The sequence below is a fragment of the Chiloscyllium plagiosum genome, chromosome 38 (genome assembly GCF_004010195.1).
Source record: "Chiloscyllium plagiosum isolate BGI_BamShark_2017 chromosome 38, ASM401019v2, whole genome shotgun sequence".
NCBI classification, from domain to species: domain Eukaryota; kingdom Metazoa; phylum Chordata; class Chondrichthyes; order Orectolobiformes; family Hemiscylliidae; genus Chiloscyllium; species Chiloscyllium plagiosum.
Genome location: NC_057747.1, coordinates 22,093,485 through 22,108,445, shown reverse-complemented (window position 1 = coordinate 22,108,445; position 14,961 = coordinate 22,093,485).

Genomic DNA, 14,961 nt, shown 5'->3' with positions numbered 1-14,961 from the left:
TTCAGAGAATCTTTCAGTACAGAAGAGGACCTTTGGTCCATTGAGGCTGTCCTGCCAAAGCTCCAATAAGACTACTCTAATGTCACGTTCCAGCCCTAGGCCCATAGCCTTGAGTGCTCCCTCACATCCTGCCTGGACACCTTACCCAAACCTTTATATCCAAGCTGTTTTAGTCCCAGTCTGCAAGTGGGCATCCTTGTTCCTTGCCTATCGTACTCAAACCTGTCATAAATCTTGTAGCCCTCTCTCAAAACTCCTCTCAATCATCTTTGCTCCAAGGATACCACCCCAGCTTCTCAAGACCATTAATCTTGCACTCATCCCAATAAATTTCCTCTGTACCTCACAAGGCTCCTCACTTCCTTCTCAAGATGTGGTGACCAGATGGACACAATAATCTCTCATCGTAACCTGCAGCTTTTGTGAAGTTAAAGATCCCACATGCTTCTGTATTCACTCTTATGAAAGATATAGAAATGGTGGACAGAGAAGGAAATTGGGATGAGCAAAACTAGAGGCCATCAGAATAAGATAGTCACCAAGAAATCTAATAAATGTCTTGATCCAGGGAATGGGGAGAATGCAGGACTACCACCGGGAGTGGTTGAAGTGAATCGGATAGATGCACTCAAGGGAAGGCTAGGTAGATATAGTCAGTTCTGCTCTAATGCGTGTTTCTTCAATGCAAATCAGCTTTAATGTAGTTGAAGAATTTAGACCATTATTTGCATAACACAAACCTCCCTTATCTATATTGGCTATAACATGATTCCGGCTCTATTAATTTAAATGGCGTTGCTATTCCGTGATTTTCTTCTAACACAAGTTCGTACGAGAATGGAACTATCACGTTAAATCAGAATCAACTGTACATCGGAGACAGGGAAATAGAAGATGATGAAGATAGAGTTTGATGATGAAGTGGGAGTAGACCATAAATGTCAGCATGGACCGATGGGGTTAAGTCTCCAACAAAACGGTTACTTTTAATGGTATAGGTTCATATTTTACTTTTCAAAAATGATTTCCAAGTTCTCAAGGTAACATTTGAGCTTGTATTTGCAATGTCATGGACCCTGGCCTTCTGTTCAACGGCGTCATGTTTGCAATCGCAGCACATAACAAGGTAATACAGGGGGGAGCTTTCAGTCTCGGGAGGTGGGAGTGTCATCTCTTCTGGAGACAGCTATTAGGTGGGTGAGTGTGGTTAGTAAAGTCATCTCGGATCTCTATCAGGCCCTCTACGACTCACCCCCTCCCCATGCTCCTCCATTACCCACAAGGGGCAGACTTCAGATGTCAGAATCTATAGAATCCCTGGAATGAGGCCATTAGGCCCAACAAGTCCACACTGACCTTCCAAAGATCATCCCAGCCAGACCCATCCCTGCATTCCCCATGGCTAACACACCTATCTTGCACATCCATGAAAACGCTGGGTAATTTAACATGGCAAATCCCCCTAACCTGCACATCTTTGGACTGTGGGAGGAATCTGGAACACCCAGAGGAAACCCACGCAGACATGGGGAGAATTTGTAAACTCCACACAGATAGTCACCTGAGGGTGGAAATGAACCTAAGCCCCTTGTGCTGTGAGGCAGCAGACCTAACCACTGAGCCACTGTGTCAGTAGCTATGAAAATACATTTCTAACAATGCCATAGACTTCTCATTCATACACGGATGATACAGAGAAAAAAATGAAACCCGTTTAAAGATTTTCAGTCCCTTTATGTAGTTGATTGTTTACAAAGTCAGACAAACATCTATTCAGTAGGCACATCAAAGATAGTTAATCTTTAAACCTATCTCTTAAAACCATCAAACAAAATGTGAACTCAGGCCCCTCCCCCTGAACTAGGTGGTTTTGAGTCTTTTGGAACTCAGCCAAGCATTTGTTATGAACTCAGCTATAACAGGGTGGCACAATGGTTCAGTGATTAGCACTGCTGCCTCACAGTGCCAGGGACCTGGGTTTGATCCCAGCCTCAGACGACTGTCTGTGCGGAGTTTACACATTCTCCCCGTGTCTGTGTGGGTTTACCCTGGGTGCTCCAGTTTCCTCCCACAGTCCAAAGAAGTGCAGTTTAGGTGAATTGGCCATGCTAAATTGCCCATAGTGTTCGGAGATGTGTAGATTAGGTGAAGTACTCAGGGGCAAATATAGGGTAGGGGACTGGGTCTGGGTGGGTTACATTTCGGAGGGTCAGTGTGGATGTGTTGGGCTGAAGGGCCTGTTTCCACACTGTAGGGATCCTATTTCTAATTCTAATAGCATCACTGAGAAGATGAGATCTATTACTAACTATTTTTATCTAAACTAGTCTAAGCGGCCTGTTAAACAGTGTACTCCAGTAGGATGTCTTATTGTTCCTCTAACTAACTGGAGCAACCGAGATTATTTTCTCCTTTTACAGTGTTGGGAATGTAAATAATTTCAACTCATCAAACTTAGGCAAAGGTTTAAGATTAGAAACATATTCCTTTCCATTTTCTGCATAAAATCAGGAATCCCTCACTGTGGCCATTGTAGCAGTAAAAGTGGGGTCTATTTAAACTCAGTACCATTTTGTGGAGGTTCCCGGTGTTGAACTGGGGTGGACAAAGTCAGAAATCACACACCACCAGGTTATAGTTCAACAGGTTTATTTGAAATCACAAGCTTTCAGGATGCTACCCTTCGTTAGGCGCAGTCCACTTCATCTGATGAAGGGGCAGTGCTTTGAAAACTTGAGATTTCAAATAAACCTGTTGGACTATAACTTGGTGTCAAGTGACTTCTGACTCACTACAAGTTTCAAATGACCCAGTAGATTTGTGTTTCCCTGCTGTACAATCCTTGTCTCTTCCTCAGCGCTTTGTCAGGTGAAAATTATGTAACACCTGCCGTATTTTAAAAATTCCTGGAGTCGTCTTGACTTCAGAAGGGTCTGCCCCCTTTAGTCCAGTGACAACCAGAACTCCAGTAAACTCATCTATTCCAATACATGCTGGTGTCATGTAAAATAACCAACTAGTTATAAAATAATTCTGCATATTTTAAAAAAACGTATTTTACTGAAGTTCCCAACTTCCTTCAAATTAAACTGCCTTTGACAAAAATTGGTCTCTACAATTCAGACTCTGATCTGGCACATTGCCTCTCCAAATGTTTCCCAAGAAAGAGCCAGCCAATGTTAAATGTTTCTATTCCCCATTGGGCTGAGTTGCCAAATCCAATTGGATGTATTCCTGGAGGTTTTATCACATGATCTCTTGCTTTTATCCACCCCACACAGAACTTTTTCCCCTACATTCAATTTTTTTTTACCTAGTGAAAAGAGTTCAAAGAAACTGTTCGAAAGTCATTCTTTATGATGCCTCAATTGGACTTTTATCTTGTTGTTGCTGCTCGGGGCAGAGGTTCCTGATAGGCCGGTAATCCAGTTCCACAGCATTGACAATCCTAGCTGGCTGTTGAGTCCAACTGGCAAAACTTCTCATTCAAATCCAGGAGACAACTTTCCAACAAACGCTCAGAAATATCTAGAAAGAAGAACTCCGAATGGAACATTTCTAGGCAAACAGTAGGGTCATCAGCATCTGTGGAAAGATGGGAAGGGGTTAACGTTCCCCCTCAAGGTGATGTAGTGGTAATGTCATTGGACTATCTAATCTTAGGGTTTATGGGCCATATGTCAGGCTATCGTTCACTCCTTGGGAAGATTGCAGCCTTTAAAAATGGCAATTAGCTGATTAAAGGCCTCTTCTCTTCCATTGCTGGTGCTTCACCATGGTCAGGGGAGGACCAGTCCAAGTGAGAAATTCACCAGACGTGGTTGTTCACAGCTACTGGGCATCCTTTCTTATGATCCCCTTTCCTCCCTAGCTTCTCAAACCCAAACCACAGCTCCCCTGCCAACCCCCCTCACTTCAACAGGGGCTCCCAACCAGGTTCCAGTAATATCCCAGAATTTACCTAAAATTTGAAGGTGGATGAAGATTTTTTAAAAATATAGCATCAGACTTTAAAGGAGGTCACGGCTTTGGGAAGGGTACGGAGGAGTTTTAGGAGCATTGTTACTAGAGACTTGCGATTTGTTGGGGGACTGGAAACACTTGTTCTCCTTAAGGCAGAGAAGGTCAAGAGGATGATTTGTTAGCAATGATCAAGATCATGAAAGGTTTCGGTAAATAAAGAGAAACTCACCAGCAAAACAATGACTGAACAGACGTAAGAGCAAATCACTGCAGATGCTGCAATCTGTATTGAAAGCATAAAAGTGCTGGAGATCCCATGGGCCAGGCAATAGCCATGCAGAGAAAGCAAGAAAATGTTTTGATTCTAGATCACTCGTTATCAGAGCTCTGCTGTAATCTCCAGCATTTGTTGTTTTCAGTGACTAACCACAGTTCAGATGTAAACTGATTGATGAAGGATCCAGAGGTAGGTGAGTTAAGATCCCTTAATGCAACAAGATGTCATGGTCAAGAATGAGTTCCCTCAAACACTGATGGAAGGAGATTCCAAATGGGAATTGGACATACAGGTAAAGGATAAATATATAGAGGAAAGAGGAGGGATGCAGGATGAATTGGATAGTTTTGCAGAGTTAGAACTCTGATGCTCTCTATGGACCTCCTCCCGTGTTTGTATCATTCTCCAATTCCATCTTTGTTAAATCTGATGAGAGGAACAAATTGGTGTTGTTGATTTCAGAACGAAACAGCTGCAGTGATGTATGGGTTGCTTCCAGATGGCTAATTGGTTCTATTATTAACCAACGTGCAATTACATGAACACAAGATTGACTGACTACTGCATCCCAGCAACAGCTTCCAGTTCCTTAGCACCTTTAACATTAAAAAAAATCCCAAAGCATTTCACGGAGCCATTGACAGCAAGCCAAAGCAGGAAATTTCTAAGAGAGGTGATTAAAAGCTTGATTCGGGAGAGAGGATTTAAGAAAGATGTTTAGTGGAGGCAATGCGCGAGTGAGGTTCAGGAAGAGAATTCCCAGCCATTGGATCTAGGCAGTGGAAGTCATGGAACAGTAGGAGTTCAGACAGTGGGGATGCTCCAGGGGTTATAGTCAAATGAACATGCTCTCATGGAAGGAGGTTATGGAGGTGGGAGAGGGAAAAATTCTTGAGGATGAGAATTTGAAGTGGGGGGGGGATGGTGCTGTGAAATCAGGACTCAGTTAGCTAGGATGAGGAATGAGACAGGAGCCAGAAAATAAATCCCAGGCTGTGGGATGTGCTGAAGATGATGGAGGATGGAAGATGGGAGATCGGCCATTGGGATGATCCTGTGCGGAAGTTACAGAGAGATGGGTCAGAGTTTCAGCAGATGATGGGCTGCACCAAAGGTGAAGGTGGATGGATTTACAAAGACCATCTTTGACCCGGGAAGTAAATGGGACTGCAAGCTCACTTTGTGATTGAGTCTGACATGGAGGATGTGAACAGTTGAGTTGATGTCGTCATTGCAAAGCGCTGTGGAAATCTGTTACTACTTTACTATCAATTTATTGTCAGACATTGTTTAGCTCAAGCAATCCACAAAGCAATGAAGCTGAAAAATATTCCTCTTTAATTACATGTTCAGTTGTGTATATGACTGTGTAGTCTGATCTTACCACCCCTTCGTGATGTGCATTCTGAACATGAACAAACATTTGATGTGAAACGTTGTTTCTGTTATTTCCCCTCTGAGTCTTCTGCTAATTTTAAATCTACAACTGCAGACCACCAACCCAGGTGACAGTCAGTTGCCCCTGACCTGAAACCCCTCTTAATTTTAAAAGATTAAATCCACTCTTTGCTTTGTGGGGAACAATCTCAAGTTTCTCTGGTTTGCCTACATGGCTGTAGTCCCTCATAGCTGGGTGGATCCCAGTAAACCTCCAATGACTGCCATCCTTCCCAAGCTGTGGTGCGCAGAAGTGGAACAATAATTCATTGAGAATTAACCGATGATTTGTCAAGGTTGAGTGCGCCTTTCTTATTATTTCAGTATCAACATCAACATTCACACAGCCATGAATCTCAAGTGTTTTCTGAACTACCCTCTCACCTTGTCCTATCACCTTCAAAGATTTAGCAATTCTACCCTTTCACACCCTTCAGAATAGTATAATTTTGATTGAATTGACCCTCCAAATTGTTAATTACAAATTTAACTATTTCATATTTGAGCTAATGAAAGGTATAAAATCATTGTACATTTCACCAGATTAAACTTATGGATTCACTCTACAATCTTCTTATGGAACTTCTTTTCATAGGATCCTACAGTGTGGAAGCAGGCCATTCAGCCCATTGAGTCCACACTGATACTCCAAAGAACATCTCACCCAGACCTACCCCATCACTGTGACCCTGCATTTCCCATGGCTTATCCACCTAGCCAGCACATCCCTGGACACCATGAGGCAATTTACTATGGTCGATCCACCTAATCTGCACATCTTTGCACTGTGGGAGGAAACCCAAACACAGACCGAGGGAGAACATACGAACTGCACACAGACAGTCACCCGAGGCTGGAACCGGTCCCAGATCCCTCACACTGTGAGCCACCATGCTGTCCTGGGGATCGCTTGAAACTCAGTAGCTTACCATCTACTGTTCAATCAGCACCGCATAACCATCATTGCTTTACGCAATGGAATACAAGTGGATATTGTGTATATACAAATGTTTCCATCTGCATTTCACATCCTGTTTTAGTGCTTACAGTGTTTTAGATTGTGTTAACTGCTGGTTAGAGATTTGTAAACAAACCTTTAAAGAAAATCTGTCCAAACACGGTTATATTTTCTGAAAAGCTTGCTAATCATTATTTATTTTCTAGACAGCAATAATGTTTTATTCAGATAACTAACACGGAACACATATTTACAGCCATTCATTCCAAATGAATGATTAATATTTTTGGAAAGAATCCAATTCAAATGTAAACATTAGTGCATGTCGTCCAGCCTGATAGAGGAGCGCTGTGTACATGGTCTGGGCTGGTTAAAGGAGAAATCAAAAACGCAGACAGAATGCTCCATAACACCATTATCAAGCCACTTTCTCACTGCAGAGACCAGTCACCATGAACCAGATCGTGAGTGTGGTCGCCAGTCAGAGAGTCATAATCATTATGGTACAAAAGGAGGGTATTCAGCCCATCAGGCAATCCAATCAGTCCCATTCCCCCGTTCTATCCCAGTAGCTTTGCAAGTTTACTTCCCTCAAGAGTACTTCCAATTTTCTTCTGAAATCATTACCATTTTCATTCTCGCTACCTTCATTGGTGAGAAGTTACCAGTTATAACTGATGGCTGCTTAAGAAAGTTGTTCCTCTCACTTCCTCATGTATGTCTTGCTCAAACGCGTGTTCCTGTTTCCTTTAGTTCTTCTACCATCAGTTAACAGGAATCGCTTTTCTTCATTCGCCTTAACATCAGGGCAGCATGGTGGCTTGGTGGTTAGCACTGCTGCCTTACAGCACTAGGGGTACAGGTTCACTTCCACCCTTAGGTGACTTTCTGTGTGGAGTTTGAACATTCTCCTCATGTCTGTGTGGGTTCCCTATTGGTACTCTGGTTTCCTCCCTAGTTCAAAGTTATGCAAGTTTAGGTAGATTAGCCATGGGAAATGCAGGGTTACAGTGCCTGGGTGGACGCACTTCGGAGGTCAGTGTGGACTTGATGGACTGAATGGCCTTTGGGGATTCTATGAAACTCAGCCTCCTTTACTCAAAGGAGAACAAATTGTGTTCCAACTCCAGTTCAACCTAACCCTCAAGCTAAAATCCCACATTCTGTAAATCTCCTCTGTACCACCTCGGAGAACTTCATATCATTCTGAAAGTGTGGTGACCACAACTAGGTACAATGCTCCAGTTGTTATTCATTCAGAGTTTTTGAAAGCCTCATTCTCTTTGAGATTAGATCCATGGGCAAACCCAGAAATTAACATTTGGTACCCAAAATGGATTGGGTCACTTCAGAATGAGTAGTAGTTAATAGCGTCACTTTCCTGACTCTGTTTATCTAAATAAAAAAAAACCCTGTCCTTTTCATAAAGCCATTTAGAACCATTTCCTGAGGTATTAACAATTGGTGTTTACAAAACTAAAGAACAAGTTTCCTGTTCAATGTTCCCACATACAAACCTCTCAAGCAATTCTTAAATGTTTTTTTTTCCTCCTTGCTCTGACTATGTGCCCCATTACCAACAGCATAGCTTTCTGTCACACACTCCTTCTGCCCGGAATTATCTCCTTTGCTGCCCCAGCTCAAAACCCCTACTCATTCAGTCATACCTTAGCTCAGTCCTCCTAACTCCTCTTTGTCAGTTCAAAGCCTGTTGTGTGAGGAACAGTGTGAACTATTCAGGACAGGCACACCAAGTGTAGGCTGATGGGGCAGCAGACCAGGCATCAGGTAACTCCTAAAGTATGATGCTCTCACCACTCTGAACTTGAAAGAAGACAAACTCCCAGAGGACGGTGAGTTGAGAGGGGTAAAGTGAGGAATCACAAATCAAAAGGATGATGGTGGAAGTAAGAAAAATGGCACAACATAAAAATATCCTTTAAACCAACGAATGTGCTCCAATGCTCTAAGCAGAGTACTTCAAAAGAAGCGAAACAACTGTAGAGGACAATATGCCATGTTGAACTCATTATTTAACTCAGAATCTGTGAGGTGTTGTTACAATTTAAACAATCTAATTTAATTTAGTTCAAATTTAGTACAACAATGGTAAGGATGGTGATTGTTAACATGCTCAGTGAAATATCACCTAAAATAAATCACTGAAAAATCACTTACACTCAGCTCTCACAGAGTAATTTTTAATAGCATATTAGTCTGCAATCATTTGTACAGTAGCTCTGACATAGTTTAATTCCATGCCAGTGGTTAAGTACTGTGTACTAGTGGTATCTCTGTATGTTTGTGGCTCTGTACAGCAGGAATGCTTCATTACCTGGGTGAATCTGGAATGCAATGATAGTGGGAAACTAGAAAGCTGTAATTATCTGAAGGTATCAGTGCCACCTTAAGTTTTCATTAGGCACATTACCCACTTTTTTCTACCTCTTGATTAATTACCCCATTGAGTTCAGATGTTGAATTGAATTAACCAATAATCGTGCAAATGAACGAGCTTTCGAATAGGTAATCAGTGTCGCATGGGGATGTGTCAAAATCTGTTCTTCCTGGAGGCAAGAAAGCAAAAGGAAGATTATTACTGTTGGTAAGTTGGCTCAGTGAGTGGTTAAGACCAATGGGTTAAAGCCGCATTCTATCTTGCTATCTAATCTAGGATAATCATCCCATGCTGTACTGAGGAAATCCTGCATTGTCATTGGGCTACTGTCTGGGCATACTAGATCACAACACAGTAGAGCTTCTGCTCATGAGGAAGGTTACTGTCACCATACGCTTTGAATTAGGAAACTATAACACCTACCTTCTCTAGTGCAGTAGACAAAAACCACTTCTTGGTCTAAACTAGACAAATCTGTTATCGTTACTAGCAATAAGTATCAGGTTACTTTGATATGGTAGATATTGTTAAGAGTCTATGAGAAGGACCCAGAGGTTAGGTTCTCACTGAGGCTCTCACCCATTCTGCCCTTAAATCCATAATCATAGAATCCCTACAATGTGGAAGCAAGCCATTGAGTCCACACCAACCCTCTGAAGAGCACCCCACCCAGACTCACCCTATCCCTGTAACTCTACATCTCCCGTGGATGATCCACACAGCCTGTGCATCCCAAGACACTATGGAGCATGCACACAACTGTCTATGAGCAATTTAGCACATCCAATCCACCTTACCTGTACAAGGAAACCCACAAAGACACAGGGAGAATGTGCAAACTCCACACAGATAGTTGCCTAAGCTGGAATTGAACCCCAGTGCCTGGTGCTATGAGGCAGCAGTGCTAACCACTGTGCCACCCAGTATGACAGAATTATAGAGTATACTGCCTTTGTCTCACCTCAGTATTAATCCTTTCACCCCCAAAATCAATAGTGTGCTGTCCTTTTTGGATGCAATATTGAACCGAGAGTTCACCTGTCAGTGTTCATTGGGACACTAAAGACATTATGGTACTATTGAATTATATTGTCACTGGAATACTTTTCTTAATATGTGTTTTCTTTGACGAGGATATTTTCCATTGTTTTTCCTGATACTGTTAATTGATTTTAACATTACTCATTTACTGTATATTTAAATCTTGTTTTAGTTCCTTAACCTAGAATCTTTCTTTAAATGCAAAATTTTCACAATTCCTTGTAGGGACTTAACTAACTTCCAGTGTCCAACATTGACCATGATATTTAGGTTTATGATTCAGAAACCCCCCTTGCAGTTTTGGTGAGATTCTTTGTGGTGCATGCATGTTTTCTTTCACTCTTTTACACTATTTCTGTTTTATGCTTTTAGAAACTAATGCAATTAATGCTACTGATTTTTTTCACTGTTGTCTCCTGCATTTACAGCTTCCGAGCTGTTGGACATTTAAAGATTTAGTCACCATTTTCTGGCTTCTACCTTTTCATTTACTCTTCTTCTTGGCTGTCTGTAGCTTTTGTAGACTTGAAAATCTCTTGAGGTAAATGCTGACTGCTCAAAATCTGCAGGTAGTGATTGGAACGAGGTCAGCCAGGTGAATCATACAGAATACAAATGCCCTGACTGGGGCTGGAAATCTGGCCCAATCAGGGAGCCCTGGCTGACAGATATAAACAGGAATGTGGAAGGAGGGCAGGTCTGAAGACCTCCTCGTGGGTCTGCTCCTGGGCCTGGCCAAACTGGCCATCAACAGGTCCAGGCAGCGGGCCGTGGAGGGGGTCGTTAGGGCCGACTGCCTGCCCCTCTTCCGCGGTTACGTTAGAGCCCGGGTGTCCTTGGAGAAGGAGCACGCGATGTCCACCAACACCCTGGAGTTGTTCAGGGAGAGGTGGGCTCCGCAGGGAGTGGAGTGCATCATTTCTCCCTCCAACTCTATTTTGATTTAGTCCCTACCCTCCCCTTCACTGTTTTGATCACACAGCATTGCCCTTTGATGCGAAGGGCAGTGTTTGTCACTGGCCACCCGGGTGTTTTCCTATCTTCCTGGTGGTGGAATTTGTATAAAGATTCGTGCACTTTGTGTCTTTCACTGTGTCTCACACCTGCACACACACACACCATGGGTGCTGGGGATAAAATAAGCACTACCGCACTTAGGTGGTAGTGTGGGGGGACAAAAAAACATAAACAGGTATGTGGAAGGAGGGCAGGTCTGAAGACCTCCTCGTGGGTCTGCTCCTGGGCCTGGCCAAACTGGCCATCAACAGGTCCAGGCAGCGGGCCGTGGAGGGGGTCGTTAGGGCCGACTGCCTGCCCCTCTTCCGCGGTTACGTTAGGGCCCAGGTGTCCTTGGAGAAGGAGCACGCGGTGTCGACCAACACCCTGGAGTTGTTCAGGGAGAGGTGGGCGCCGCAGGGAGTGGAGTGCATCATTTCTCCCTCCAATTCTATTTTGATTTAGTCCCTACCCTCCCCTTCACTGTTTTGATCACACAGCACTGCCCTTTGAGGTGAAGGGCAGTGTTTGTCACTGGCCACCCGGGTGTTTTCCTATCTTCCTGGTGGTGGAATTTGAATAAAGATTCGTGCACTTTGTGTCTTTCACTGTGTCTCACACCTGCACATACACACCATGGGTGCTGGGGAAAAAATAAGCACTACCGCACTTAGGTGGTAGTGTGGGGGTTAAATTATATAAAAAAAGAAGAAAAAAAAGGAGAAAAAAAATAAACAGGAGTGGGGTATCTCACACCTGCACACAAAAAGAAAAAAAAGAAAAGAAACAGGAATATGGAAGGAGGGCAGGTCTGAAGACCTCCTCGTGGGTCTGCTCCTGGGCCTGGCCAAACTGGCCATCAACAGGTCCAGGCAGCGGGCCGTGAAGGGGGTCGTTAGGGCCGACTGCCTGCCCCTCTTCCGCGGTTACGTTAGGGCCCGGGGGTGTTCTTGGAGAAGGAGCACGCGGTGTCCACCAACACCCTGGAGTTGTTCAAGGAGAGGTGGGCGCCGCAGGGAGTGGAGTGCATTATCTCCCCCTCCAACTCTATTTTGATTTAGTCCCTACCCTCACCTTCACTGTTTGATCACACTGCACTGCTCTTTGATGTGAAGGGCAGTGCTTGTCACTGGCCGTTTGGGTGTTTCCTTTCTTCCTGGTGGTGGAAATTGAATCAAGATTCATACACCTTGTGTCTCTCACTGTGTCTCATGCCTGCACACACACACCATGGGTGCTGGGGAAAAAATAAGCACTACCGCAGTTAGGTGGTAGTGTGGGAGTTTTAAAAAAAAACAGGGATGTCTTTCACTGTGTCAAACAGACCTGCACACACACAACATGGGGGAGAAAGGGAGAAAAGAAAGAAAAAACAGGAATGTTGGAGGACCTCCTCATGTGTCTGCTCCTGGGCCTGGCCAAACTGGCCATAAATAGGTCCAGGCAGTGGGCCGTGGAGGGGGTCGTTAGAGCCGACTGCCTGCCCCTCTTCCACGGTTACGTTAGAGCCCGGGTGTCTCTGGAGAAGGAGCACGCGGTGTCCAATACACCCTGGAGTTGTTAAGGGAGAGGTGGACGCCGCAGGGAGTAGAGTGCATTAGTTCCCCCTCCAACTCTATTTTGATTTAGTCCCTGCTGTCCCCTTCACTGTTTGATCACACAGCACTGCCCTTTGATGTGAAGGGCACTGCTTGTCACTGGCCACTCGGGTGTTTCCTTTCTTCCTGTTGGTGGAAACTGAATAAAGATTTGCACACCTTGTGTTTCTCACTGTATCTCACACCTGCACACACACAACATGGGTGCTGGGGAACAAAATAAGCACTACTGCAGTGGGGGTAGTGTGGGGGTAAATAAAAGAAAAAAAAGTAAACAGGAGGGTCAGATGATCTGTTTGCTAAAAAAAAGGAGTGTCAGAGGTTCTGAAAAAAAAGAAAAAAAGATTAAAAAAGAGAAAAATAATAAACAGGTTTGTCGGAGGGTGTCATTAGGGCCAATTGCCAGACTCTCTTCCGCGGTTATGTCAGAGCCCGGGTATCTCTGGAGAGGGAGCACGTGGTGTCCAATACACCCTGGAGTTATTCAGGGAGAGGTGGGCGCCGCAGGGAGTAGAGTGCATTATTTCCCCCTCCAACTCTATTTTGATTTAGTCCCTACCCTCCCCTTCACTGTTTGATCACACAGCATTGCTGTCTGGCAAGGGTACTGCTTGTCACTGACCACTTGGGTGTTTCCTTTCTTCCTGGTGGTGGTACATAAATAAAGACTTACACACTAGAGAAAAAAAAACAGGAATGTCAGAGGACCTCTTTGTGGGTCTGCTCCTGGGCCTGGCCATAAACAGAGCTGAAAATGTGTTACTGGAAAAGCGCAGCAGGTCAGGCAGCATCCAAGAAGCAGGAGAATCAACGTTTCAAGCATGAGCCCTTCCTCAGGGGTCATGCCCAAAATGTTGATTCTCCTGCTCCTTGGATGCTGCCTGACCTGCTGCGCTTTTCCAGCAACACATTTTCAGCTCTGATCTCCAGCATCTGCAGTCCTCACCTTCTTCTGGCCATAAACTGGTCCAGGCAATGGGTCATGGAGGGGGTCGTTAGGAGTGATTGCCTGCCCTCTTCTGTGGTTATGTTTGAGCCCGGGTGCCCCTGGAGAAGGAGCACGCGGTGTCCACCAACACCCTTGAGGTTTTCAGCGAGAGATGAACACCACAGGGAGTGGAGTGTTTTATTTCCCCCTCCAACTTTATTTTGATGTAATCCTGCCCTCCCCTTTCCTGTTTAATCACGCAGCATTGCCCTTTGATGAAGAACGGCACTGCTTGTCACTGATTAGATTAGATTCCCTACAGTGCGGAAACGGGCCCTCCGGCCCAACGTGTCCACACCAGCCCTCCGAAGAGTAACCCACGCAGACCCATTCCCCTACTCCCCACTAATGCACCTATCACAATGGGCACTTTACCTGAACTGCACATCTTTGGACTGTGGGAGGAAACTAGAGTACCTGGAGGAAACCCCTGCAGACATGGGGAGAATGTGCAAACTCCACACAGACAGTCGCCCAAGGCTGGAATTGAACCTGGGTCCCTGGTGCTGCAAGGCAGCAGTGCTAACCACTAAGCCACCGTGCCACCCAACACTCAGGTGTTTCTTTTCTTCCTGGTGGTGGAATATAAATAAAGATTTATGCACTTGTTTGTTCTTCATTGTGGTCCTACACCTGCACAGGCATAACATGGATGCTGGGGAAAATAAGCACTACCAACGTTAGGTAGTAGTGTGTGGGGGGGGGGGAAAGGACAGGAGTGCCAGAGGTTTTGCTTACTCAGAGAGCTGGCTCTGAGAGAACTGGGTCAGTGTCAAGGACTCTCAATTTGTGTCAGGGAGGGGACTGACCCTGAGCTGTCTGGCCACATTGTCAGTATGTACTGGTGCTATTGGTTTCTGCTTTTTGGGGAACCTGATTCCTGAACTAGCTGAATTATGTAGCTAGTTTGCTAAGCGGTATTCCTTTTTTATTGAGGACTGATTTTTAAACTGCCTGATCTACACAGTCAATCTATTTCAGGTGTAACTCAGTTCTCATTATGGGATTGTTATTTCACTGACTGGTTACAGCCTATGTGTTACTCTTCTCTTTTACTTTGAGAAAAAGACAATGTTGATTTTGTGGCAGGGCTTAGCCCTTGCAGCACTCTGGTTTTCTTTGTTTTTTGAATGCGTTTTCACTTTTTTTTGTGTTTGGATTGATCCCTGTGAGAAAATACATCTTTCCAGATGAGCTGGCCCTGTATGGGTAGGCCTGACCCTTTGTGGGGGACAAGGCCTCTGTAAAGACTGAACACCTGTGTGTGTACTTGGAGGTGAGCAATTGCTGCATCTTGGAGTTTGG